General features: G+C 40.5%; 1 protein-coding gene across 7 annotated transcripts in view; it reads right to left on the reverse strand.

Moving 5' to 3' along the window:
- The window catches only part of epha3 (eph receptor A3), a 248,960-nt gene that overhangs the window by 163,134 nt on the left and 58,042 nt on the right, over window positions 1-27,784 (reverse strand). The gene's annotated exons all lie outside the window — the stretch shown is intronic.

Consider the following 27,784-nt stretch of genomic DNA (forward strand, 5'->3'; position numbering starts at 1 on the left):
CCCTTGCCTTGCTCCTTACAGCCTATTTGGAGACAGAGACACAGAGAACTGAAGAAAACATTTCTCTTTCTCCATTTCTCACCCTCCATTTATTCCTTTCCTCCCTCATTGTTACAAAGGACTAGACCATTACAAATGTCAGGTTGACAGCTGGGAACTATCCATCACTCTATTAGAGCTCCGCTTTGTGGGATTTGCTGCCACCCAATTCACAGCACTACTGAAGTGTGGGTGGGCTAAACAAGCAGCACAATTAATCTGATCATTGGTCGCAAACACCACACACATGTACAAATGCAGGTGTTAAAGTAGCATCACTTTACAAGTTAAAAACACTATCTATTTGAAGCAAATAGAAGTAAAACTATAGACCAAAAACATAGGTGAATATATTTAGATTTGGTATTGTTTAACCTGGTAAGTCACCTATCAAAGTTACTAATGGGAACAACCATTTTCGAAATTGGTCTAGTATTGAGTGAGAGCGCTGCAACCGCCAGTGGCAAAACAGGCTGTAATGTCAATAATCAGGGCATTTGTACATTATAAATTTACATCTGATGAAAGTGCTTGTTTTTGCCACTGACAGGCTCAGATTGTTATTAGTGTCTGAAACACGACAGACCTTTTTGTTGAGGACTACCATCGTTTTTGTTTTGCCAGAAACAGTCCTGAAATCGCTTTCACCAAACTCACCGGACTGCATATAAATAAACAGTAAGTTTAGCATTTATAGAGCCAGCATATGTTAACATATAAATGGGTAAATCAAGCGTTTATTTCAATCAAACTAGAGTTGATTATTGTTAGAACAGTTTAAAGATCAACACAGAAAGCTTTTGTAAGTTTATTTTTGTCTCTGATAACTTAAATAAAGTGTGTTTTACAATGATAAAATTACTGTTTACCGATGTAGTCTGGTGAGTTCAGCGCTAGCAATTTCAGGGCTCTTTTTGGTGAAACAAAAAGGATCTTATTTTTAAAAAAAGGTCATTCTCTGTAAAGATCCTCTCCACGATTTTATCAAACACTTAGAATAGGGATCTGAGCCTGCCAGTGGCAAAAACGAGCACTTTCAGTGGATGTAGGTGCACAAATGTCTCTTGTGTAATTTCTAAACTTGATGTTCTCTTTAGTCACTTAAACACAAAAAATGGGAAAATACTGTCCAGGTTGAAAAATAGCAAAGTAACCCTTTAAACATTAGTGAATTTGAAATCTCACCTTTTTAGAAAATCTCTTACTGTATTACTGCGCTCAAAGAAAATGAAGCATGTATCATTTTATTTGTAATTTAATTAAATTAATAATTTAATTACAATTTAAGTTCCATTTCATTTTATTACAGCTTGTATATTATCTTTTGAAAGTTTGAAAATGATTTTGATGTAATCACAAAAATAAATATGAAGCTCTCCTAACTCGGGACAGGACCTCAGTTGTTCAGGAGTCAAACTGGCTCTGAACAAAACAGCAGTCCATCCATATTATTTAGCACTTCATTTGTAAATGAAACCAAACTTAGTGCTCCTGTAATTTGGCAGTTATCTGTAATTTTTCAGGCAGACTGAGCACATGCCAACGCGGGAGCATCAGGGAAAGCTGGGGATGCTGCCACACCCGGGCTCAGAGCCTAGACAGGCCATTTATGTGCAGTACAAAAAAAATCCAAACAATGAAATAAAATTAAGGAAATGTTGTGGGTTATGGCTACAAAATTGGACTTGTATGCTGCTTAAAACAGTAAGTGAAATACTGGTTCATGACAGCAAATAGAGACATTAAACTGACCTGCAGGCATTTATTTTTTAAAAGGACCATATTGCCCTGATTTATCGATCCAACTTAATTCCTACCGCTCCACTCCTCTCATATGAGAGGTAAGAGAGATCGGTGCTGGAGGTCACAGTGGTCTGATTAAAACCAGGGGATGAGAGAGAGCACACTGATGAAAGCTAAATGGCTTTGGGTGATGGAGTGAGCAAAACAAACAGCAAGAGCTGGTCAACTAACCGAGCGCTAATGAAACTCTCTGCGGTCATGGTCATTAAGATAAGGAACAGTTGAAGTCTGCAGGAAAAATATGCATAATTTATGATTTATAAACTGTCACACAAATTTGCACAAATCTACATATGTACACACATACAGTACACATGTCCCAGTGGAGATGATAGCTGTTGTCATTTACCTTGTTTGGGAAGCGTTGAGCTTTGTCCAGCTCAGCTTTTCTGTTTGTGTGTGTGTGTGTGTGTGTTCATGTGTCTGCTTACTTATTATAATACCCACCAGCTACTCCAAGGATCTAATATTAAGTCCCGACAAAACCTTTGGTACTGTGAGTGACAGAAAACATAAAGAGGAGCTCCCCAGATACCAAACATCTCCACAGTCTCAACGTTCAGCCCTGACAGAGAACAATGTTTTATGAGAAAACAAAGTATATCGCAGAATATTAACATGTGTTTGTTTTCCAAATGTACTTTGTTTCGTTGAAAACTGATTTATACATTCTCATTCATTCACATATGTTGGGAGAAAATACATTATGCTAAAAGTGCTTTCAATCCTTGTAAATCTCCATGGCGGAGGCCAGTGAGGTCAATGAACTCTTGGTGCCAGAAGTTGATGAGATTCATCCTAAAATTCCAGAGATGTTGAATGTTTAACATGACTTTGACATATGCTGTACAGACTGTAAAGCCCTATTGGAAAAACTTGGGACTTTGAAATATATTAATGCAATTAAATTGACTTTAGACTTAGAGTTGATTTTTTAAATGTCAGATTCAGAGGGGGAAATTAGCATTTTGTCCATGTTCTGTCTGGAAAAAAGCACCAGCTGCTTTACCCAATAGCCAATGTTGGAACCCAGCAGCTATCACCTGATCATGATACAGCTACTGGGGACGGCAACCAATATTTAACGAGATCCGGTATCCGGTGTAGCCAGCAGAAGTCTGAGCCAAGACCTCCTCTTCCATGCACCACTCATTTTGGCTAATCTCTATAAACAGACGTCCACATATTAATGCAGATACATTTTTAAAAAAGGCGATATAAAGCTTTAAAGCAAAACATCAGATAATAGCCGATGGGTTCTGAGGCTGCATTTTGGCCAATGCGAACAGCTTTTCCACATGGACTGTTTAACTACTGATCAAATGTGATTGGTCAATCCTACTCTGACTATTAATGGAAGCAAGAACAATTCCAACACCAAAATCTTGTCCCATTGCCTACAGATTCTTGATTGATATGCAGGTATTTATTCATAAAGACTACCTTATAGAGAGAATAACTGAGCATTCATGTGAGATTGGGCCTTCAACTTGGGGCTCTGCTCCTAGCCTTCTGGTCCCTGTATCACTGAAGCAAGCGTTGAGTCTGCGTTTTTTTTACTGTCTAGGTGTTGGACTATGAGCTTGGTCACCAATTGTATTTTCAATTTCCGTGGACAGGATCTTAAGACAAAGCAAATGAGTGTTGTGTTCAGTTTGGTAACCCCACTTTGCTGATGATGTACATCTGTTTGGTTGTGAATTGTAGCAGGATCACTCCAGCAAACTGAAAAGGTTCGTAGCCAAGTTTGAAGTGGGTGAGGTGAAAACCATTTTCCCTGTATGAGCCAATGGTACTCCAACAGCCCCACATCCCAACTATTCATAAGCAAGAGAAACTATGAGATTTACTGGCAGGTCATGCAATTTGCACAGAACTAAAAGGGAAAATCTGAAAGGTGAAAGTCTCAGTTTATCACTTGATACTTTCAAACTCTTGTCTATAGCCACTAGCACTGAATAGTGAATAGAAGAAGAAGATCATAGATAAAAGTTGCCAAAAGGAGTTTTCTTTGTTGTGTATCTTGGGTCATCCCCAGGGAAGTTTCAGATATCTAGAAAGAGCTTAAAGTAGAACTGGTGCTCTTTCCTGGTCAATGTCGGTTGGTTCAGGCATCTGATCAGGAAACCTCCTGGAAGTCTCCCTGAGAGAAAAGTGAAAAAGTGTGTGCATGTATATATGTGTGTCTCGTTCAGACTGCCAATGCTCTCGTAATGAGGGTTTAACAGCTACCCAGAGAAAGAAATTAAATATGCAGGAGGTCGGGCTGTTCCTTCCATCTTATACTGTGTCTGCCCCACCCAACTTCTCCTCCTTCCTTTCTCTGTTTATTTTTATCCTATATTTACTCTCCTTTCCCTCTCATATTCTTACTTTTTTTTACTTTTCCTCAGAACTTTTCATCAGTTTTTTTTTCATTATTATTTATAGAAGTAATATGAAGCACATTGGCAATACATTTTAAATTTTTTCTACGGCTTCCGGGAAAGTGAATATTCAGTCTGTATGGACTATTTTCTTGGAATCAAGTTTTTAGAAGTGTATTTCTATTGGTTGGTTGCATTTAATAAATTCCTAGTTTACCTACTCTCTCTTCTTCATCAATGCATATACAATCGTTCTCAGTAACAACCACACCACCCCTGCTTTCTACTGCATGTTGCTGGCCCAGCTGGCAAAGACAGGGTCACCTCAGGGTCTTGTTTCCATGGATGTGATTCTTCACTACAGACGAGAATCACTAAGCCTCCCTCTGGAGGCTGAGACAACACAGAGGAAAGGGCACGGGGAGATTGGAAGGTAATGAGTCTATTAATTAAAAGGTTTTTCAAAACTGACTGCAGTCACAGCCACACACAGAAAAAAAACACAGTCCCTAAGGTTTGCAGAGGCAGCAAAAGCAACCGGTCAATTCCTGCTCTCCTCTCCCCGTTAAGCATCTGATTGGTGACCCCTGATTTAGATGAGGTGCACGAATTAAATTGTCCTCGTCTATGTGCAGATAAATAAAATTCACACTAGAGGCAGGTGTTGTATCTAATCCGGTCCACAGTTCCCCCACTCGAGGATAGAAATTGAACAGCAGCAGCAGCTATAGGCTATTATAATGCTGGACTGCACATGAGCCTCATTAGACTTTTGATCTCAGCATGGAAACCAGTGGTTTCCATCCACCCTTACACACACGCATCCAGAAACACACACATGCACAACATCGTCTCTAAGGTTTAAAGATTTGGCACAGGTCACCTGTCATTTCCAGTTCTTCTCTCCTTGTTAAGTGTGTGATCATTGAGCTTCGATTTATCTGCCACTAATGTACAGCCTGTGTTTATGAGTGCGTGTGTTTATTCTTTGGGTAATAAAGGAATAGACAGCCAGGCTCTGTAGTCATTGATTAGGCCCAAGCAGACTGACCCTCTTCTGTCCACCAACGAAAAAATCAGCAAGGTGGCTCCACTGATGTCACACACACACACACACACACACACACAGAGTAAAACACACACTCCATCGATCAGTGTGACATACACTGAAGATGACAGATACACTGACAGTAATCAGTGCTGAATGTGAAGAAAGACTTTCTGGAGAGCAAACCAATTTATTACCGACTGTGACTGAGTGATAGACAGATGGACACGCTGATGCATGAAGACAGGTGAAAAGATGAAAGGACAGTTGGGGGTAAGAGAAAAAAAGATCAGAGGAGCCAAATGGAGACGTGTACGACGAACCGACAAAGCCAAGACGGAAAGGAGGAAGAAAATGATGCATGCTGGAGGTCAGACAGAAGCATTTCCCCTTATTGGTGGCCTCCATCTGGGGTATAGGGTTACACACACACACACACACACACACATGCACTCTACCTCCACAAGGAGACTGAGATTGGATTATTGATCGCATTGAGATAGACGGATCTCAAAGGACAGCAGAGGTCTCTTTATAGAGGGACTTGTCTGGTGATAGTCACTGCTAACAGGAAAACAATAGGTGACCTTAACTCACGAATCATCAAATCAAGCCTTACCTCAGTGACTGCCATACAAAAAAAGTTCAAATACAAATCTCACATATATGTATTTTAAACTGCATGTTTATTACACTGGTCCTTGTCAGATGTAAAACAGTAGACACCCATCTTTTATTTTTGTAATCAAGAATTAATTCCAAGTAAATATTAATATTTATATTAATATTGAATAATATCTCCCTTAATATTATGCTAATGCTATTAATATTTATTCCTAATCAGGTATTTCATCTTAAATCCCACAGTAATATGGATTATTACAATAATGATTACTTAAGTTTGAAAATCATTAATTGCTGAAATGCAATAAAACTATTTTGAGCAAGTAGAGTAATCATGGTGGATCATACTCCTCAAGAATATAAGATTTCATAATGTACAGGCCTTGAAGTGTGACATTAAAGCCTAAGTGCATTATAAAAGCCACAACGCCTTTCTTCTTCTTCCTCTTCAAAAAAAAAGATAAAAATGATAAAGTTGAGACGATCAATTTAGATTTTTTACATCTCTCCTCTGATTTAACAACACTAAATTACTGAAAATATTTCAAATTATATAACATGCAACCTCAAAGAAACCATGTCTCCCCCATATTAGGCCCTTAGGCTACTGGGTTATGAGGAGTGGTCACCCATATCATGTAACACACATGTACGCAAACATGGAGAGCAGAAGCAGACAGATAGTCTTCACCACCGGCTACTGCCGAGACCAAGAGACTAACCTCTGTGATCCACAACTAATTGAGGGAGATTACTGAGCTGAGTTCTGAGAAAGATAAGATGAAACTTTAGTTAGTCCCTGAGGGAAAAAGTTCGTCTTTTCAGCTGCATAATAGGATACAACAAAGAAACACTTAAATATGCGCTGGCAAAGTGAGTACTGTGTAAAGGAACAATTTTCAGCCTCACCAGAAAGAGCTCATGTGCAACGTGAGAATGGAAACAAGTGAATTCATAACCGATACAGTATATACAGGATTTCCAAAAAAAGTGCTGTATTAACATAAACAAAGAAACAAAGTACTCATTGCTTTGCTCTGAATCCTTTAATCACCAGAATTAACACTCACATTTGAGTGCATCTTATCCATAATAAACCGAGACATTCCAGGAGGATAAAATGGTGAGACACTGATACTTGGCAACAGGAGGTCTCCATTTAGTCATTTCAAGGTGAGTTAGAGCCTCTGACCTCGGCTGCTTTCCCATGAAGAGGCCTTAATGGCTCTTCTGAGGTTTGGTGGCTATGACCTCTGTCCTTCACTCATCATACAGTAGGCTATAGGAAGTATAGAATGATAGGAAAAAGCAGTAATATACATTTATTGTTGTGCATGTTTTGCATTTTCGTCAATGACCATTCACTAAGCCCTCTTGCCCTCAGTACAGGTTACAATGCCAGTCAGGCTTTGTATGGGACAGGAAGTTTACAGTCAGTAGGTCCACATGCACAGTTAAATCGAGCTACAGGTATAACTCAATTAGGCCATTTAATTGGACTGCTGTCCTCGTTGCAGACTACAAGCACCAGGGGAGAAATGATTTACTGACGGAAGTATGTCCGACTCCGCCACGGTAGGTGGCGATATGCCCCCTTTCAGCTAGTTGCCTTTGGATTTCCCTCAAGGACCTGACCCATTACATCACATACCAAACAATTTAGCAAGTGGCAAAAGGGTAGCATGTGGAACGGTGAAAACATGGATAACTTTCCGGCGCTGTACATTCAGTACGTACTCTACCTTCTACCTTACCTTGGTCTTGTTCACTTTTTCCCTTCTTCTTCCTTTTGCTTCCCTGATTTCTTCTACAAATTTATGCTGCTCAACTTCCGGGTCAAAGCCTGGCACGGGACTGTGGAGCACACAGAGGGTGCCTAGGCCAGTTCAAGTCTGGTTGAGGCGTATACCCAATAATCGACTCCCAACGGCGCTATACAGGTGTGTAAGTCTGACCTCAAGAAATTCGACTTAATACAATTTCAGTCAGACTAACATGTTTATAAGTATTTAAAAAGTCCAGTTTAAGACTGACTAACACAATCATTTGTATTTTTCTGACATAATTTAAATGTACCCAATGTTAAAGATGTCAGACTTTTTCTTTTGAAATTTGAAATATATTTGAAGACATGTGCCTTTAGACAGAAGTTACAAGACTATCCTACAGATTTTGCCTGGCTATAGAATGACAAATGCTGGTAACAATGTTTTATCATTTGCTTATATAAATTTATACATGCATTGCCAGTGGTATTCTTGCTTGTTTACTGGTCAAATTCGTTTGATACTAGTATAATTTAGTCCTAGTCAGCAAAGTCAACAGAATCTGTCGCTGTCATTTGTTTTAGCCTGTAGCTGTCTTCTTAACCCTTTAAGGGCAAATCTTGACCTAGTATCATACTTCAGCAACCCCCAGACAAAAACAAACCAGCATGGAGATCATCAGATGGTAATGGGGCCATTCATCATCATTTACTAGCTGTGATACACTGTCATTTATCAGTATGCCATAATGGCTTTCTTTGGTCTCCTAACAAACCAGATGTTATCTACAGAATAGCATACTTCCTTTGGGATCTGTTTCACATCACTGGTTATACATGGGGGTCCGTAAAGATGAAGAAAATGATGTGGAGATGCAGAAGAATCGGACATGCATTCCTGGGTGGAAGCCACGGCAGGTCTGTACAAACATGCTCCATGTGGTAGGAATGATCAGCCTGTGAGAGGTCACTGTTTGCCTCTTATCCCACTGTTTGGACAGGACTCCAACAATCACACAGATCCCAGCTCACCGGGACATTTAAACAAGTGCGCTGCATGACAAAGCGGCAAGCCACATTTGTTAGGTATTAACTCACCATGCAGTGATTCCCAACCCCATGCTGTCTAAATATTTAGGAGAGCTTTAAGATAACTGGTGATCTCAAGGAACATGCTGGATGAGTTTGAGAGTGTGTATTTTGTTTAGAAAGCATTGACCAGAGATCATGGAAAGGCAAATATTGACTACATGCTCAGGAGTCTGATAGACAGCCGTTATTAAATTCTGATCACCGAATCATTCTCTGAACTAAGAGGAAAATTAGCAAGAGTGGGCCTGATTTTCATCATTTTTTCAGGCTCAAAAAACATGATGAAAACCAAGGCCTCACTTGGAAACGTGTTCATTTTACCCAAGTCTCTCAGTTTTTGAACTCAGTTATACCAGAGGGTTATATCATTGTACCACCAATGCTGGCATTTTAAAAAGCATGGATTATGTTCACATCAACCTGAGGTGCTAACTGAATATTTAAAAGTTATTGTGATTAGTAAAAGTGACAAATAAGTTATTTTATGGAATATTTCCATTATTAAAATCTTTTAGTGGTGATTATGTGGAGCCCTTACCCAGAGTCCAATACAATTCTGCTACATTAAACTACATGGTTACATCGAGAAAAATGTATCTTGGTTGTCAGTGTTGTACATTTGTTGCCTAAATTCAGGTAATATTTCTGATGGAATATGTCTGGTTGTGAAGAATTTGGGTTAGAAGTTTGGTGGTGATTTTTCATGGTAAAAAGTGATGCTTTTCTCTGTTATAGTTATTCTCCGGCTGCAAGTAAACTGCTACACACAGCTACATGGTAACGTCAGGGAAAAATGTAATCTTGTCTGAAGTGGTTTTGATTTAGGTCATATTCCTGCTGGAAATTTTTAGTTTTATTGCTAATTTCCCATGGAGGAAAGTGCTGCTATACTCTGTTACAGCCATTCTCTGGCTGAGTACACTGCTACACATAGCTACATGCTAAGAATAGTGAAATGTGTATTTAAGTTATACCCAATTTTTGATCATATTACATGCCTTCTTTTGAGATTTTGGTTAAGATGTTTTTTTGTGGTAGAAAGTGCTGCTGTTACAGTCATTCCTCTGGCTAAGATGACAGTGCAGAGCAGTGTGGCAAACTCTTTTCCAATGAAAGTAAGCACTGCTCCTAAAGACTTTAAAGTCCCTCTATGACTTTGCATAATTATGATGTCGTCGCACACTAATGGAAGCTTTAAGATTTCCCTGAATTAGATAAAATTAAACAATCCTATGCAAAACATTTGATTTGCATGAAAGCTGTGGTGCTTATACTATAGTGTATTTCTTTCTTGCATTTCTGATCAAGAGACCAAGCGTGTCAGCGTAACCACAGAAACTCATTAAAACTGATTCCTGAACTCTGAATAAGTCACTAAATATTCCACTACTCGATTTTTAAAAAATAATGTCTATAAGAGGGTCTAAAAGGTTGCAAAATCTTGGGGCGCCCAGTAGCTCACCTGGTAAAGCAGGCATCCCATGTACAGAGGCTGGGTCCTCCCTACCCGCCTTTGCTGCATGTCACCCTCTCTCTCACGCCCTTTCACGCTCAAGCTGTCCTAACGTAATAAAGGCAAATAATCCAAAAATGTATCTTTAAAAAGATGCAAAGTCTAGAGAGAAAGTCGCATAGGTGGCAACACTGATGCAGAGACACCATAAGATGCAGAGGACCAATCACAGCAAACTGGGCTTTTTCAGAAGGGGGACCTAAAGCGATGGGCACTAAACCAAAGTGTCTTGGACTGAGGGTCAATACAGGCAGCTGTGGTGACAAAATTGTGCCCAGAAAAAAAATGTTTAAGTGAGTCATCACAGTCTCAACAATGCGAAATGGGCGAGTCAAGTGGACATCAGAGGACCTTTTTGCACCCACCAATTAGCCAGACAGCCATTGGAATACAAAGATGAGTATATCTACTTCCTCCTCTGTAACCCATTTACCTGCTAGAACACCCACCTCATCAACTACCACTACACCTCTGAGAGGAGTGTATGAGGAGAGAAAGAAAATGAAAAAAAAAATCTGTGTGAAATCAACAGGAGAGCAGATGAAACGTCTACACAGCCAGCGCTTTTTGCAGGTCCCTTCAATAAATGCGTTGTTTGAAGGAAATATTTGTTGATGTCCTTACAGCAATATAAAACAGACATAAGAGAGGGAATATAAATATAAATATAATATAATATAAATATCATACAGGTTTTTTGATTATTTATTCAAAGATGTTTTTTACATGAACAAAGGGGGGAAGCTCGCCTGGGACAATAAATGGACAAGAACTGCCACTGACAGAAAGTATGAAGGAAAATAAAGTGGGGTTTTTTTTGGTTTGTTTGTTTGTTTTTTAACAATAAAGTATGTAAACATAAATACAAGTATGAACCTGAAAATGACCAACAATTGGTCCCCTTTAATGTTAGTCAGCCATTAAAACTAGCACATTAAAAGTGGTCTGAATGCCGCTGTTTACTCTTACAGTTTTCCTCCCTGTTTGTTTGCACCCTCTCTCTTTCTCACATTGCTCATCTCTAGCATTGATGTGTGTGGCGTTGTGTCTGTCTGCTCTCAGCCAATCGCAGTCCTCGCTTGGTGCCAGGCGCTGGCACAGCATCTGCTAAGCTATTGGAAGGGAAAGCTCATGAATCTATTTCAGTGTTTCCATCCACTGACAAAAAGGCAAGGGGTGGGCGAGGGGGGATCGGGAACTCTCAGAGTGCCCTTATTCAGCTATTCATCTGTCCCCAGCAGCATCCGCTATCCTCAGCCCAGAGGAAGGACCTGCACCTCTCTCTGATTATGTCCAAGGAGAAAATCCCCTCGTAAAGAAGATGATGAAAAAATGGAATATCCTCCTCTGCAACAGACACCGTGACATCAGTGTTTATGTGGCAGGATGGAAAAACACCAAAATGAAAGGGGGCTAGAGAGCAAATTGAGAATAAGATGGAAGTGGAATGTAGCCATTTTTTGGCCAGAGTGGAGGGAGGAATCTTTAATTAGAATGTGTTGAGAGATCATAGTTTCCCTTAGAGCTATCGGGCCTTTTCATGTTTATATAATGCATATGCATGGGCTGGAGCAATCATCTGAAACTAGATACCCAATTCCACATAGTGTAGCTCCAAAGGCTCACTGCGCAATGCATTTTTGGACACGAGACTTTGCGCTGAAAGGTAAAGGTTGAGGTTTGAAACAAACATGTGGTCGGCATCTGAGCTTTGAGACAGGCAATATCTATAAAATATGAACAATGCGTCGCATAAATCATGTCCCCTCTGAAACACTAAGATCATAGGAAATCATCAAGTCATGGCAGAATGCATTACGGGATGTGGGTAATTCACACAACTGTGCATCGTCTTCTAGAAGACGAGCGAATACTGTACCAAGGGTGTGAAAGCATGTCGTCTCACGGCCCCAAGCCTAAGAGCTTTGACGTCTGCCAGCATCGTCAGAATCAGAGCAGATCCCCGAAGACGATCCGACAGCAATCACAGCGAAGAACTCCCCCACCCTCTTTCCCTCATCTGAACCAGCAATAATATGATGCTGGATTAATTTTTGTTCCTCTTGGTAAGCCATGAAGAAGAAGAGAAAAAAAATGCTTAGTGTCCAAAATAATGAAACATTCCATGACACGTCCTTATCAGCCAAATGAAAAAATCACATTATCTTCAAAAGGGGTTTTAAATGCCCGCCTGCTCACTACCTCGAGCTGCATGGGGAATATCAACTGAGAGACAGTAATTCGCTCAAGCGCTTAATATTCAGTTCTCAGCTATGTAATATGCAAATTCATAGGGGTCATGCAGAAGTCACATTGAAAAAAAATGCCTTAAACTTAATTTGAGAGGCAGTTAGAGATTTTTCTAAGAAAATCAGGCAGTTATGGATAGGGTTCAGTAAAAGTCAAACTGGCAGCCTTCTCTTGGGAGCGCAGAGGTCCCCGCAGCCCTGACACAAGTTGATCTCTTCAGATTTACAGTGCCTGCACTCTTTTAAACCCCAAAGCCACCACATTAACACTTAGCATCTCCATCAGCTTCCCCACAGGAATCTAATGCAGCAGTGGAGAGCTCCTACAAATGAGATGGTCCAGCCAGTGAGGCCTGGAGAGAAAACATACACTTTGTGCAATTTATATTTAGGCTGCTCGCACCAGACAGATTACAGTATCCATACATGTGAAGTCATGTAGGGGCTCTATCTTGCCTCTAGCTTACACAGCCACACTTACACACTTACACACACACACACACTTACACACACACACATATATATAAGTCAACCAGCAACTCGAGATATCATCATCCACACTGTATTGATCTATATCCATGCAACTGAATAAAGATCACACGCGCATTTAAGTCTGTTGTTAAAAATCTCACTACAAAGCTGCTATCTGAAAGAAAAGTCATTATTTAGCAGCTTTCCAAGTGTGATCTGTTGACTGCCAAAAAGAAAAGGCCTGTTAAAAACCCCAGTGCCTTTGAGAATGGGATATCGATCCATCTCCAGCGGCTCCAGATGTGTCATTTTGTTGTGGCTGCACACTTTGTAAAATCTATTCTGGTCTGATATCGCATATCCGGTAACAACCGGGGATTGTTGTCCTGATGATGGCCCGGATGATGCCGAAAAAAGGGACGGAGGACGCTGCGCCGCAGGCCTCGCTAATCGCTGCCAGAAAGGAAGAATTAGCCATTTGAAGATGGGCAGGACTGATAAAGGGATCATGAAGCTATTAACCTCTAAACAAGCTGCTGAGAGCCCAGCAGATGGCAGGACTGATGGTGAGCACGCTGCCAGATTGGGCTGTGAGCAGAACGCTAGCCCAGACTTCTCATGGATGCTGATAGAGTGGTCCTCCCGGGCAGCACAGCATGTGTTTGCTCAATGTGTGTATGCATGCATGTGTGGAGGACGGCAAATATTAATAGGTTTGCGTATGTCTGCACGGATAAACGTGTAAAAGTTCAAAGTCGGTGTCATGTTTATTAGACTCTGTCTTGGTCAAGACTTTGAACAGACAATATTGCTAATCATGATGCAGTTTGTTTCGAAATGTATTTAAATCTTCGAAACCAGCAGCAGCGTATTTCAGTGTTTAAGCCTGTGCACACGCATGAGAAAACCATTAATGCAGCAGGGCGCTCACAACTTCCCGACTCCCACCATCATTTTAATAGAATCTTAAACCACATACATCTATGGAATTTGCACACACCGCAACCGAGACCATAAAACATCTATCATCACTTTGCTCCAACTTTGTTGTGTGAGTATGATTGTGTTTGACTTCCTTCAGCTATTTGTTTACTCTTCATAACAAAAAAATGCGCTCAAGTTGACAACGGTAAACCGACAACCAAAGAGGGCTGAGACAAAAAGCAGGGAAAACATGAAAGCTCAAAGTCGGTGTGGAAGAGGATTTCTCCCAAATGAAGACATCAGGTTGGAAGCTGCACACGCATGTCTTGTGTCTGGAGCGCTGTGCTAATAGGTGTTAGCTGACAGATTTGTGAGGCACAGTGCTGGGATTCGATCACATAGGAGGGTGGGAATCGCATTTGATGTCTGGAAGCTTGCCTGGAGACTTGAAGCTGAGAATAATACAGTCAACACACACTCACAACTCACCAAAACTGTGTTTACAGACAGAATGTCTTTACCAACCTTGGTTTGCATAATAAATGCATGAGCTTAAACAAGCATCAATATTGCCTGCAATAGAAATGATACGCCATGCCTCCATTGGTATTTTTGCTAACCTCAGCTAAAAGGTTATGCAACCGAATTATTCATGATAATTAATAAAAGTAATGGAATTGTGTCATAAATTTAAAAAAAAAAATCAAACTTATTTTTTCAAACTTAACATAATAAGCACACAAAACATAATGATTCAAAAGATTTCTAAATGTAGAAACACTTACCACACACGTAATGACGTGACAATGACAAAGTGATGGCATGGAAGACTGAAGGCTTAGCTTTCTGCTGTAAAAAGACTGAATGGTATGGCTGCTATGGTTTATATTTTGAATTAATCTATACTGGATTATGCAAACAACAATCTCCCCTTGCTGTTTCAAGTAAATACTGGCGTCACTGTGCACTGTCACCACTTCTTTTGCCACACGTAAATAAGGTAAATATGATGACAGTGAATACAAAAGCCTTAGCTTCCTGCTCCGAAAAAATGAATGCTCAAGCTGTTATAGTTTTTATTTTAGGCAAACAATGGCCGTCCTTTTTTAAAGGGTTGACCCAAACTCTAACAACAACATTAACCCTGAAGGGATAAAGGAACTTAATAGTACTCGCTGCTGAGTGCATCCATCCCTTCACCCAGTAGTTCTCCATATAGGTGTTGGGACCACCCGACGGCTTGCAAGATAATGCTCAAGGGTCATGACAGAGTTTTACCTCTGCAAGACTCTTAAAACATATCGAGATAAAGCAATCCACAAAGGGAGCATCACCTCTGCTTGAACTACTGATAGCTCATAGACAAACGAGGGCTCGTAAGTATGTATTGTTTGACTATAAAGGGTCACAAGCCAAAAAGTTTAAATCCTTAATTTAAACCTACAGTTATCTTTTCCAAAAAAATGTCCTCTACATTGGAGACAACGCCTTATATTTCCTGTGTTTGCAAGGTCAAGAACACCCAAGTTGTGATTTAATATCTGTGCAAAATAACCTTTGCATTACACGTCAATGACTTCACACTTTGAACGCCAATCTTTTTAAACTGAGATGGCGTGGTCATGTGTACAACAACACCATGGTCGTTTGGGTGGTCATTCAATCACATTTTTATGAGTTAAGAAAGAAGCAAAGACTGTAGTAAACTAATCTCTCTGTGGTTTAAGTTTTGTGTGTGTTAGGGCTGGAATTCTCTGACAGACACATGGAGAGAAACACAAACATAGATGTGATCAATGCAATTGTAATTTCCTGTTTTTTCTAGTCCAGATCCAAACAGGACTGGATTATGCATATTATTACACACAAAGCCATAAAAACGCTAAAAATGTTTCATTCACGACCCCTAATTCCTCTCGCAAGAGTGTGAGACATCATTTACATCAACGGCTGATGAAACATTTGAGCTGAATGCCACATCCATGTACTGGAGGGGATTTTCACAGTGTTATAATCTTGCTCGTGTCATGTTTTATTCAGATGTGCTTAACAAGAGGCCCCTGTTAAAACTGCTTGTGCTTCGACAAAAACATAGCTAAGGTGAGGCCATGTTTTAAAATGCTTAAAAATGTAGGTTAAGGTTTCAACAAGAGCTGTAGTTGTAAGGTGAAAGCAGAAACCAAAGTAAGGTTACGGGCAGGAAACAAGTCTAGTGGGAGACAGTGGAGGGATTCTCCATGAACAACAAGGTTTTACTGCAGTTCCTAGAGGCTTCAGCCTTTAGCTATGCCTCCAGGTACACAAGGCAGAAAGCTAAAAAAGTGAATACAGATTGGTGCTTTTGAAATGACACATGTGCTTCCTGGACCAGTGCAGGTCAACAGGGTGTGATAAAGGTCATGGAGTGTGTGGAGGGCTTAGGAGGGGAGAAGTGAGTTAATTAGTTCATACTTTCAGAAAGACATGTGGTGGTCTTATCCATATAGATCCTTATGAGGCTCTACCCAAAGCTCTGGGTAGGACACGTAATCCTCACAGCTGAGAAGTGAGTCATCTCACATACAATTTGTTTTATGACACCAATGAGGACTTCATGTTTACTATATTTACTCCATAAACCCCCTAACCCTTGCTACTTGTTTGGGCATGATGAAAACAATGATAGGACAACACAGAAGGCAGTTGCATTTAATACTTAAAACATTTATTTGACAGGTGTTATTTACTTGTTTGAAAGTTCAATTTATTTTAAGTTTGAGCACTGATTAGACCAAATACCTGATTGGCAGTCTGTGTTTAATAAAAACTGGAATTGTATGCCTCCGTGAACCCGTCACGCTGCATTTACAATTTACAATCATGTCTGTGAAAACATGGATGCTTCACACACATCTTTCCCCCGGCAGCACAGAAAATCAACAATCAGCACAGTTTCAAGATGGACACATGATTAGTGTCACCAGTTTAGTATCTGACCAAATGTCTAATGGCCACAAAGGGCTTTTGCAGAACATTATGATGTCACACTAAAAGTAACCTTGAATTTTTGGACATAAAATGTCAACACTTCATCATTTTACCCGATAGACATTTGTGTGAAATTTTGTCATAATATGAATTCCCGAGTTATAACAAATGACGTGAGGTTGCAGGGACATTTGACCACCCAATTCGAATCACTTCATTCTGACATCAAAGTAAAGGTTTGTGTAAAATTCAAGGAAATTCCCTCACGGCCTTTCTCAGTTATTGTGTTCACAAGAATGAAACACACGCAAGGTCACAGGGACCCTGGCATCTGACCACCAAATTCTCATCAGGTCATTGATGAGTCAAAGTAGATGTTTGTACAAAACTGGAACAAAGACCCTCAAGATGTTCTTGAGATATTAGGTTCATGAGAATAAGACTGATGCAAGGTCACAGTGACCTTGACCATTGACCTATGACCATCAAAATCTAATCAGTTCATCCTTGAGTCCAAGTCAACATTTTGAATAAATTCCCTTGAGGGGTTGAAAAAATCGGGTCCATCAGAATGGGACTTAAAAAAAATAAATAAACCCCACTATAAATGACATCTATAGTCATATAAAAGGATAACAGTCTACATGTACATCCATCATTCTGATAAGCTCCAACATTATGATGATATTATTTAAAAAAAAATTAAGCTAAAAGTTGCACAAGTGCAGTCACAAACAGTCTTGATCTTTTCAGGAACTGGTAATTTTCTCTGTATTGGTCTGAAACCTACTCATTGTACTACTGTTGTGGCTAAAATTGCATTTTTATTTAAAAAAGTAAATTATATTTCTCTGCAAATGCTGTGATGTATGTAACAGTTATATTCCCATTCTATGACTTGATATTGTCTCTATGATTAAAAACATTAAGTCCGTGTTCCTGCCTGCTGATGTCTGTGTGAGCCAGTTTGTATGCTATTTTACAGATAAGTGCAACATAAACAACACACCGTATGATTATTATTTAACTCATTATTTTCCCTTAAGTATTTAATCACATTAGACGTATCCATCTCAACCTTCTCAAGGGAAAAGGTCTGACACAGGAAATAACTTTTTTCCTGTTCCTGTTCCAGCGATCAAGTTGTTGTCTACTTCAAACACATGCATCACTGACGGTAATGTAGGACAACTGAACAAACACCATCACTGCTGCCCCCGGTGTCTCTTTGCGGCCACACACATACACAATACACACAAATGGGTCCTATAGCGAAGGAAATGAGAGTGTGTTTGGGGTCTGGCCTGCTGTTAACAGGGTAAACACTGCTGGGGGTCACTGTGGGGTAATAATGCTGTTTATCGGGGAGACCAAGCAGTTTGGCTATTGACATCTGTAATGAGATTAAGACAGATGGGGAGGAGCGGGCGGAAAAGATAAAGCAAGTTGGAGAAGGGGGGGGGGGTTTGCGTCAACGAGGAGGTTCATCTTGAAAAACAAAGACAAAACAGTGGAGAATGATTCACGTTATTGGTTTGTTCAAGTGAAATAATAATATTAACTTGCCTTTCAGAAAGCTCAAAAACAGAAATGTAAGAGAAAATATTTAAAGTGAGGGCTAGTGAGAGAGAATAGCCAGAGGACTGTGGCTCTCTATGTGCTCATGTACTGTGCTCTGGGCCTGTATGTGATACTGAGGTTGTGGAACAGGAGCAGACCTTCCATCTGTGTAATTCAGTTCCTCTTGCACAGCACATTCAACCCTGTGCTGGTAATAAAAGCTTTATAGAGTATTATACTGAAACATTTACAATGAAGTGTGATCAACACAAACAGCCCTCCTTGTTAAAGTGCAATACATTAATAACAATGTAGTGTTATGCCAAGTCTAAATGAATTGTGTGTCAAATTAATCAACACCTTATCGAGTTGCAGGGTAGAAATAACAATGGAAAACCGTTATTGGTTTTGTGTAAGAGGGGATTTATTACCTAACTGGGCTTTACACTGTTTTTGTGGTGTCATGGCACGAGTTCAAGCGAGTTCTGATGCCATGGTGAAAGATGTTATCAGACCTGAGGTAGCGCTTTTGTTCAAGCCTATGAAAAACACAGAAAAAGATGATCTACTTAACATGTTAGAAAAAAAATTATCTATTTTCAAAATGCGTGACTGATTTTGGATCAGATCCTTTCTTTGAAGTGGAGACATCAGAGCATCAGAACAAATCAGCTGTCAAAAATCTGTTTTCCTCTTTATATCTTTGTTCCGTTGTCTCAACACCTTTTTAGCTCTCCATCACTCCCCCTTCCTATTCCTCCATTGCCTTCTCAGTTTCAGTTTATTTCATTATCTTTCCCTCACACCTCATTTTTCACTCTTTTTTCACTTGTCTTTTTGCACATCCTTTCTACCTTTCTCTCTCTCCCTCTCTCTCTCTGCCTGCAGCATAGTTGTATGTTAATCTGCTGGAGGAGGAGGAGTGCAAGGTGTGTTGGGTTTAATCATCCTGAGGGCTGGCTATGTGGCTTCTGGAAGCTTGTCTGCTGGGACTAATTGGAACAAAACGCTCCCTTGTTCTCAGAGAAAAAAGAGAGACAGAGAGAGGGATAAAGACAGAATCATGTCTGCAGCTGCAGGTAATTGGAAGAGTGTGCTAAGAGGAGAAAGAGATGGAAAAGAGCGTCAGTGTGTGAGTATATGTGTGTGTGCATGTGTGTGTCTTTTGCATACATACTCATAAGATGAATGGATGTGACTGTCTGAGTGTGATAAACAAAAATGATTGAGTCTGTGCATTTATACCTGTGTATTTGTGTTTGGGTCGTCAGCGCACATGCCTGTGTGTGTGCAGCAGCGCATGTCCTGCGGTGACACATTAGCAAGCTCTCGGCAGGTAGGAGTGATTAAAGGAGAGGTGTAATATTCTCCTCTCTTTCTCCCTTTCCCAAACTCTATCAGTGTCACTGTAAGAACTACAGCTCGTAATGCCACTCCAGTGTCACTTTTCCCTTTATGATGCCGCTAAGTGGATTTTGATGCAGAGAAACACAACAAGAAGGCCGGTTCGCACCTCAGTAATGGAATCAGTGTGCTACTGAACACAGCGAAGGGCAAATGATCCCAACCCCAAATCTTACCACTGTTAAGACTTTAGTTTTATGATAACACTAAGTACAGGAGGCTGGTCTTGTGCACTGTTCGTACATTTTCCTACAAAAAATAATGCACCAAAATTTGTACGTATCCCACGTAATCAAGAACTGGTAATTTGTGCATAACAAACATGTTTCGGAAGGCTGCAATCATGTGATCAACGCACTCATGGTAGTAAAGAAGCAAGCATTCCCAAGGGATCCAGTTAGGAGGAAAGTCGAGGTGGTGCGTGGATCACAAAACACAGAACTTTCCCCTGGAGACGGCTGTTGATTTTGCACATTCACATCCCAGTACGTAAAGTGCAACTGCCTACAAGAACCTTTTAGCTTAAATTTGCAGAGTGCGCCTTACAGGCAGGTCAGATTTATGTTCGGATCACATTCCCACCGCAAACAAAGAGCTCCAGAAATAGTCTGTGACCAGACCAAAACCACCTCCTATTAAGAAGAGCCTTGTGTGTTTGTTTATGTCTGCATCCGAGTGCGATTGATCGAATGAAAAATGAAATCATTCCAAAAATAAATCATTTCAAGGTGGGAAACAAACTGGAGTCTTTCTAAACACAATGTAGTTGTGATAATGCCCTTAAATATTTCAAGAGGTGCAACCACCAGTAAATTCAGAAAAGTTGTGTCAATCAAACAGTCTGTCCACACCGACAAATTCCTGAAAAGAGTTCTAATCAGCTGCATCACCTGAGCATTGAATACTGTCGGCATTCAATGTATCCTCTTATCCTCAACGTTTTTTTGACATCCTACAAGTTAGCACTCCACAAATTACATAATATCCTTAACGTAAAGTTATATAATTAATATAAAGTCACAGAGGTTAGATTTAAGTAAATAAAGTTACTATAAAGTCACTAAAGAGCTGCCTCCTAAGTGGACCACTTGGACCATGTTATTCTTCACTACTATCAGTGCAATGGTCACATGATCAAAGCTTTCCGAGACCTGGGGGTTATGCACGAGTAACGTGGGATATGTACAAATTTTGGTGCATTACTTTAGTACAGGCAAAGCTGTCATGGTGACATCTGCTCCATCCTCTTATGTTTCCTTATCTGTAGCTAACTGTAAGTATAATTGCTGTTATCTTCTGTCTTTCTCTTTTTCTTCTAGACCTGACCCTTTCCTCACCTGCGTGCCAGTTGTCTCCATAAAGATCTACCTCTGTTGGAATACTTCTTCAACCAACAGGGTTTGCCAACACAAAACCAGCAGAAAAGAACAGCGGCTGAACTTCTCCTGGGAGAAGTTCCTACTCAACTCAAAGACCGACATTCCTCATGCAAAGAACAGAAATGGATATGACTGGTAACTACATTAAAACTAACACATAAAGTACATATCAAGCTTGAAATTGATTGCAACATTTCACAACTGCATGATTGCTAAACAAATAGATTTTCAAGTGCAGCTTTATTTGCAATAACTAAAAAGTTCAAGCACTGTCACATCCAAGTCCACCTGCACAAAGCACCTTGAATACCAACATGATGACACGACAGTGAACTGTAGCACATCCTCTCACTGTTCATAATTGCTCTCCACTTGCCTTTAATTAAAAGACATAATCCCATTAACAAGCAGAAATAGGATTAATACTGCCTCAGACTCCAGCTGCTGCTCTGTAATGAGTGTGTGTATCTGTGTGTGTGTGTGCGTGAATGTGTCTGGTCCCCTGACTCAGAGATATCACCCGTACCACATGGGTGATGTGGGTGAGAGGAAGCCAGCAAGACAGAGACATTTAAGAAAGGACAGAGACAGTGGAAGAGTCTGAGCAGGTAATTGGAAGATCAAAACTATGCATTCGAGTCTGCTGGCTGATTTGCATTGCTACATGTTCTCATTGTTGAGACTGTGTATCGACTGCTTTGTTATATGTTTACAATAAAATAATATTACAGCTGATTTCAGTTTTGTTTGGATGAATAAATGTCTCTTTGTTAGAAGATCCACTTGGGAAAAAAAAATGTTTTGTCGTACAATCCCTGACACTAATGTATCGTACATTTAAAACTGGGAGAGAGACGGATTGACACATAGAGAAAGGGATTTAATGACAAATGAATGTGACGAGAGGTCACAGTGTTTTCCACGGAGACATCCTCCCTTGTTGCTGAGCTAAAGGTGAGAAACAATGACCGTGAAAGGATGACATGCCAGCACAACGCCACTATTGTCGAAATAACAAAGGCTGCCGCTGAGCCACAAGGATAAGAGGACACGGTAACAGGGGAGCATTCAACGTTCCTGAGTCGATTATGTTGTTGTTGCCTTGTAGCAACGCCTTCCTACATCAGTCCTGTCCTCTAATGTACCTCTCACAAGCCAACACCATCCTTATGTTCACGTCTGCTTTGTCATTATCGCATTTTCTGCCTCCCTCTGCCTCCATTGTTGTTTTCAGTTGGGAATATTAATCATTGTCTCTTTGCTATTTTTTGTTCTTAGTAAGTGCAGTCAACAGTTTCTGATTTTTTCATGGTAATTGAGATTAATCATCAAGTAACAAGACTTTGGTTATTTGAAAGAAAGATATATGAAAGAGCAACACTGAGCTATCTGATCACTTAGGAATAATGCAACATATCCTCATACAACGGTTTGCATGATATCCTACAAAATAGCAGCCTACAAACGATGTTATGCAATTAACATTAAGGTCAGGTTAAGGAAAAGAAACATGGGGAGGACATATCTTATAATAATTCAAAGTTATTCAAACTCTCTGGGGAAAGTCCTATGTTTTCTGACCCATCCACCACCTCAACCTGCCTCTAACTGGTCCGCTCTGGACAGCTTCATCTCACCTCCCATCGGTTCACTGGTCACATGATTGCAGCCTTCCAAAATATGAGAGTTGGATGCAAATTACTGGCTCATCATTACATGGGATTTGATTTTGGTGCATTACTTCTGGTAGGAAATCGGAAACAATGCTTGACACAGTTTGTGAATTAAGATATTTTTAAAACTCCAATATTAACTAGTATAATTTTCACCTAGATGCAATGATGACAAAGCAAAATCAGATGTGTGAGGCAGCAACACTTGCGTGCCTCCTGACAATGAGATGTCCACTTTTAAAAACTCGTCTTCCAGCCTCTGAAAGCACATTTACGTAACATTGCACATACTGTAGGTGGAAATGTAGTTAGCAAGGTAACGTTAGCTTTGTCATCAGTAATCTTTAAAGTTGTAATATGGAAGAGAGGGAGAGAGAGTAGAATATTGTTCATATCTCAACTGTAGGCTGTATATAGAGTGTTTTTTTTTTTTGGTATAGATTTTCAGTTTTCTACCCACCACCGCTCACCAAAGTCAAGGGTTTTGTGGTTTTTACAGAAACAATACGTCCAAAATATAGGTCCAGCAGCAGGGGGGAGAAAAAGTTCAGTCAATTAATCCTGAAAAAATATAAAAGAAAAAAAAGCAGCTTTACAATGTCACACAGTGAGCCTGTAGTAATAAATAAAGTAAGTGACATTGTGTATCATTTTCCCTGGTCATCTACCGGTCAGTATTCCAACAGCCAACTCTGTCAGTCTGTCAAGTGTGTGTGTGTTTGTGTGTGTGTGTGTGTGTGTGTGTGTGTGTGTGTGTGTGTGTGTGTGTGTGCTTGATGTGTCAGAGTTTGAACCAGTGAGTGGTCGAGTTCAGAGGGCTTGTCTGTGTTGTCTCTGTGGGCTTCTGTGTGACATGACAGTGAAGTGACAGCGCCAAAGCATCGACACATCACTGACAACTAAGGTTAGACTTTTAAATGGGGCCAAAAGTTGCCTTTTACTTTAAAAACGGGTTCACCTGTCAGCGCCATTTGTCATTAATATGATACATGTAATGTCATGTAATTAATTGCATACTTGTTGTAGACTTAATCAGTACTACACAAGTCCTTGCGAAACCCTTAACATGAACTGCATGTAATGACTCATTAGTGGAAATGCAACTGTTTTGGCACGAAAATGGTGAGCTTTAACACACACACACACACACACACACACACACACACACACACACACACACACACACACACACACACACACACACACTGACTATCAACAGTTTCAGTCCAAAAATCTTGGTATTAAACCCCAGGCTCCAAGACATCAGTGAGTCAAGTGAACCCTGGGCGTCACAGAGCGATCAAACCTCCCCGACTTCTATCCTCACGGAGTCTCGAAGCAGAGAGATCAGCGGTTGCTGCAGAAACCACATCTAAGACCACCAAATACTCGATCTAAAGGCAGCAGTATGTTAGAACTACTCGTCAGATGGTTGAACTGCTTCACAAACCCCTCATTCTTCATCTTTACGACATTGATCGAAACAGGCCGGCTATTCACCCACCTTTGAGTCATGACACACTTCTGCCCTCTGATGTTGTCTGACAACAGGCTATATGAACTAGTTATTTTCCAAACATTAATATTATAGTTTTGTTAGTCTGCATGTGTGAGGACGTACAATAGTTTGGGAATAAAAATGCAAAGGTACAGCTGGTGCCCATATTGTTTGTAGCACACAAACCAGAAAGGAAATGCACACTACAATTGCAGAGGGTATTATCAGTGGTAATGCTGTAAATGCAGCATATGCATGTAATTCAACAACAAAAGAGCAAAAAAAGAAGGTTATGAGCTGATATAAACAATGAAGGTCTGAAAAATGTAACATGCACATGCAAGAGCATAGTACTTATTTGTCAAACTGCCATTTTAGTTGTTTGATGGGACTATAACTATCGGCATGTCTACACAGGATATACTACCACCGTGTTTTTCAATTGTCCGACTCATATGTGTCTGACAGAACAGATAAGCTTCAGTTTCAATCAATCCAGCTGTCTACACAGGCCATGTAACGGCTCGCATTTCACTTGTGCTATGTCAACTTAGATGTGCTATACACAAGATGTGTAGACACAGTGATGGTTTCAAGGTCATGTGACAACAAGAACAACAACTTGGCTGTCTCTAAACTAAGCTGCCAGGAAGAGAGCTGGGCTGTGCAGTGAATTCAGCTTGGTGGCCACACAGAGTGTTGCAACTCATGTGACACCCACAGGCTCAAAAAGCATTTTTCCTATAGAAAATATTTGCAGCAGCTCTGGGATAGAGCTTCGACTAAGCATCACAAACCTCATAAAATAATTATTTTCAGTTTCGGAATGTGATCCATTCTGTCCAATAACATTTGGAAAGTCAAGAAAAGCCATATGATCACATTGTTTTATCCCATTCACATGTGTGGGGAGCCGACAGGAAGTCCGCCAACTCAACCAGCGGAAATCTCGGACACACACATATGCTCCCAACTGGCTCAGCTGGAGAAGGACTCCAGTTAGCACTCTGTGGGCCAAAAACACTGAACACTGTGTAAGGAAAGCTAGTGAGGCTTTTTCAGTATATGCAGCAGGTGAGCAATTTTTGTCATATTTAATAGTTCACCATCTATTTAGTTCTCCTTAACACATCCATGCTCTCAACAGATATGGATCCATGTCTCGCTCAAAGACACTTGAGATGGCACAATAGTGCTCTGCCTTGAAATGCCTTGAAAAGAAGGGTTTCTATCTTCTATCAGGTCTTAAAATCTTTCTATAAAAAAAAAAAATATCCAGCTCTGAAACAAAACTTTGAGCCTAAACGATGGATTCAATGACCTGATTAGATACATTTGCAATTGAAATAGTAAGGCTTTATAGCAGGAAAGTTTAGGACAGCTCCAGAGAATTAAATGACAGTGTTAATCACATAGGGTCACAGAGGTCAATGTAAGACCTCCATACAAATCACTGTAAAATAACAACCAGCGGTCAAACTCCTGAAAGTGGAAATTTGGCCACATTCATAGTAGACCGGGATGATATGACACCGCGGACGTGAAATAAAGATTAACAAAAGGTTGGGTTAACTACTTACGATCTGCTCCGAATCCTTATGACCACACCGTTTCTGAAGATAATGACTCGTTATTCCTCTAAAAGATCATGCCTTCACCAGAACATCACTTGTATTCTATGAATTTACCCTATATGGATTGATTTCAGCCAGACAAAACAATGAACAGTTCTCTAAGTTAAGTGTGCATCAGCTGAGTCGAGGTTGGATTGCCCTTCTTTCATGCCACTTAAGCTTACGGTATGTCTCTGCTGTGAGTGACATGATGGAATATATATATGTCGATGCAAAGCCTGGAATATGAAATGGAAAAATACGCCTATGCTGTCTGCATAGAAATGCAGCCACACTGTAAGGCTTTGACACAGAGATTGCATAACAGTTCATGCATAAAACATTAAGCTATGCATATGCAATGCACACACAGGCAGGCAGGCATATGGTGTAACCTACTATTTCCTTTTTCTGCCCAGCCAAGGAACCACAAGTCCATCATGGAGTTGAGTGTGTGTACTGGATGTGCATTCTTGCCCTCATGTCCACATGTTCATGTCAGACAATGCGCCCGTCTTGGAAAGCTGCTTGATTGGGAAGTTTTTCTCTTGCTCAGTCTTTCTGCCTCACACGTTTTCTCTCCACCTCATCCTCTCTCAGGACCAAAGAGGAAGCCCGCAGAGTCAGTTCAGCACATGTTCATCAAGTCGAGGTTTGCAGAAGACTCATAGGAGAGAGGATTAGGATTTAGAAGGCTGCAGTCCGAAGGCGATAAAGGGGGACGAAGACGAAACGAGGATCATGTTTGCTTTTAGCACCGCACATGTGAGCTGATTAAAAAAAGGGGAGGAAAAGTGGAACATTAAAGGCAGCCAGACTTCCCTTCAAGTGTTTTTGTAAGTCACTTTGGTGTCTTCTTCGAAAACCAGATAATGATGGCGCACAAAAAGGCCACGAGAGGACTTTAAAACTTCAGGCCATTCGAGCTGAAGTTTTAGGGTGGGAGGATGTTTTAAAAAAAAAAGCTTGACAATCATTAAAAGTGTGAGAAACTTCAAAGTGAAAGTAAAAAAGACTGGAGATAGTTTCGGGGATAATTATGAAACTTGGAGTTAAAATTTGTCCCATTTTTCCACAGATCCAGAATCTTCCTCCTCCGCCTCCCTGTCCTCGAGTTCACCTTTCTGGCTTGTTTTTCCCAAGCTGTCCTCCTCGTTACCTAGCTAATCCCAGCCACTGTCAAGATTTAAATGCTGCTTTCAGCGTGTGCCATATTTTCAGCATTCAGCATTCAGCATCATTTCCCTGAGCCCGACAGACAGGGAGAGGGAGGGAGAGAGAAGGGAAAGAACTGGAGAGGAGATAAAGAGACACACTCCATGGATTACACACGCACGTACACACATAAATATGCATATACACATGCAGGAACACATTGTATGCGCCTCTGTTTAATTAGCCCGGCGGTTTATCAGGGTGATCAGGAGTTCAACACAGTAAAGTTTCCTGTAGATAAAACAGTGTTTGGGGAAGCCGGGCCTAATGAATGCTGAGCAGTGCAGAGGAGGAGGAGGTGGAGGAGGAGAAAGAGCTGAAGGAGATGAGAAGAGGATGACAAGAGGGCGCCTTGGTTTAATTGCTTACCTGATACTTTCCTTTCCTCCTTATCATCCTCTCCTCATCTATTAAAGCAGATGAGAAAATTGCGTCTGACAGACGCGACCGACACAGAAATGCTTTCTTTATTTGCCAGGAAAGAGTTGAAGGTTTACGATGACAGTTTAACTGCGATAGTAACTGACGGTGCCTGCTTCCGCCATTAGGACATCCACGGGCTTTGTGCACACAGGAAGGAT

The sequence above is a fragment of the Plectropomus leopardus genome, chromosome 10, assembly GCF_026936395.1.
Source record: "Plectropomus leopardus strain MGB_pleo_1.0 chromosome 10, ASM2693639v1, whole genome shotgun sequence".
Lineage (NCBI taxonomy): Eukaryota > Metazoa > Chordata > Actinopteri > Perciformes > Serranidae > Plectropomus > Plectropomus leopardus.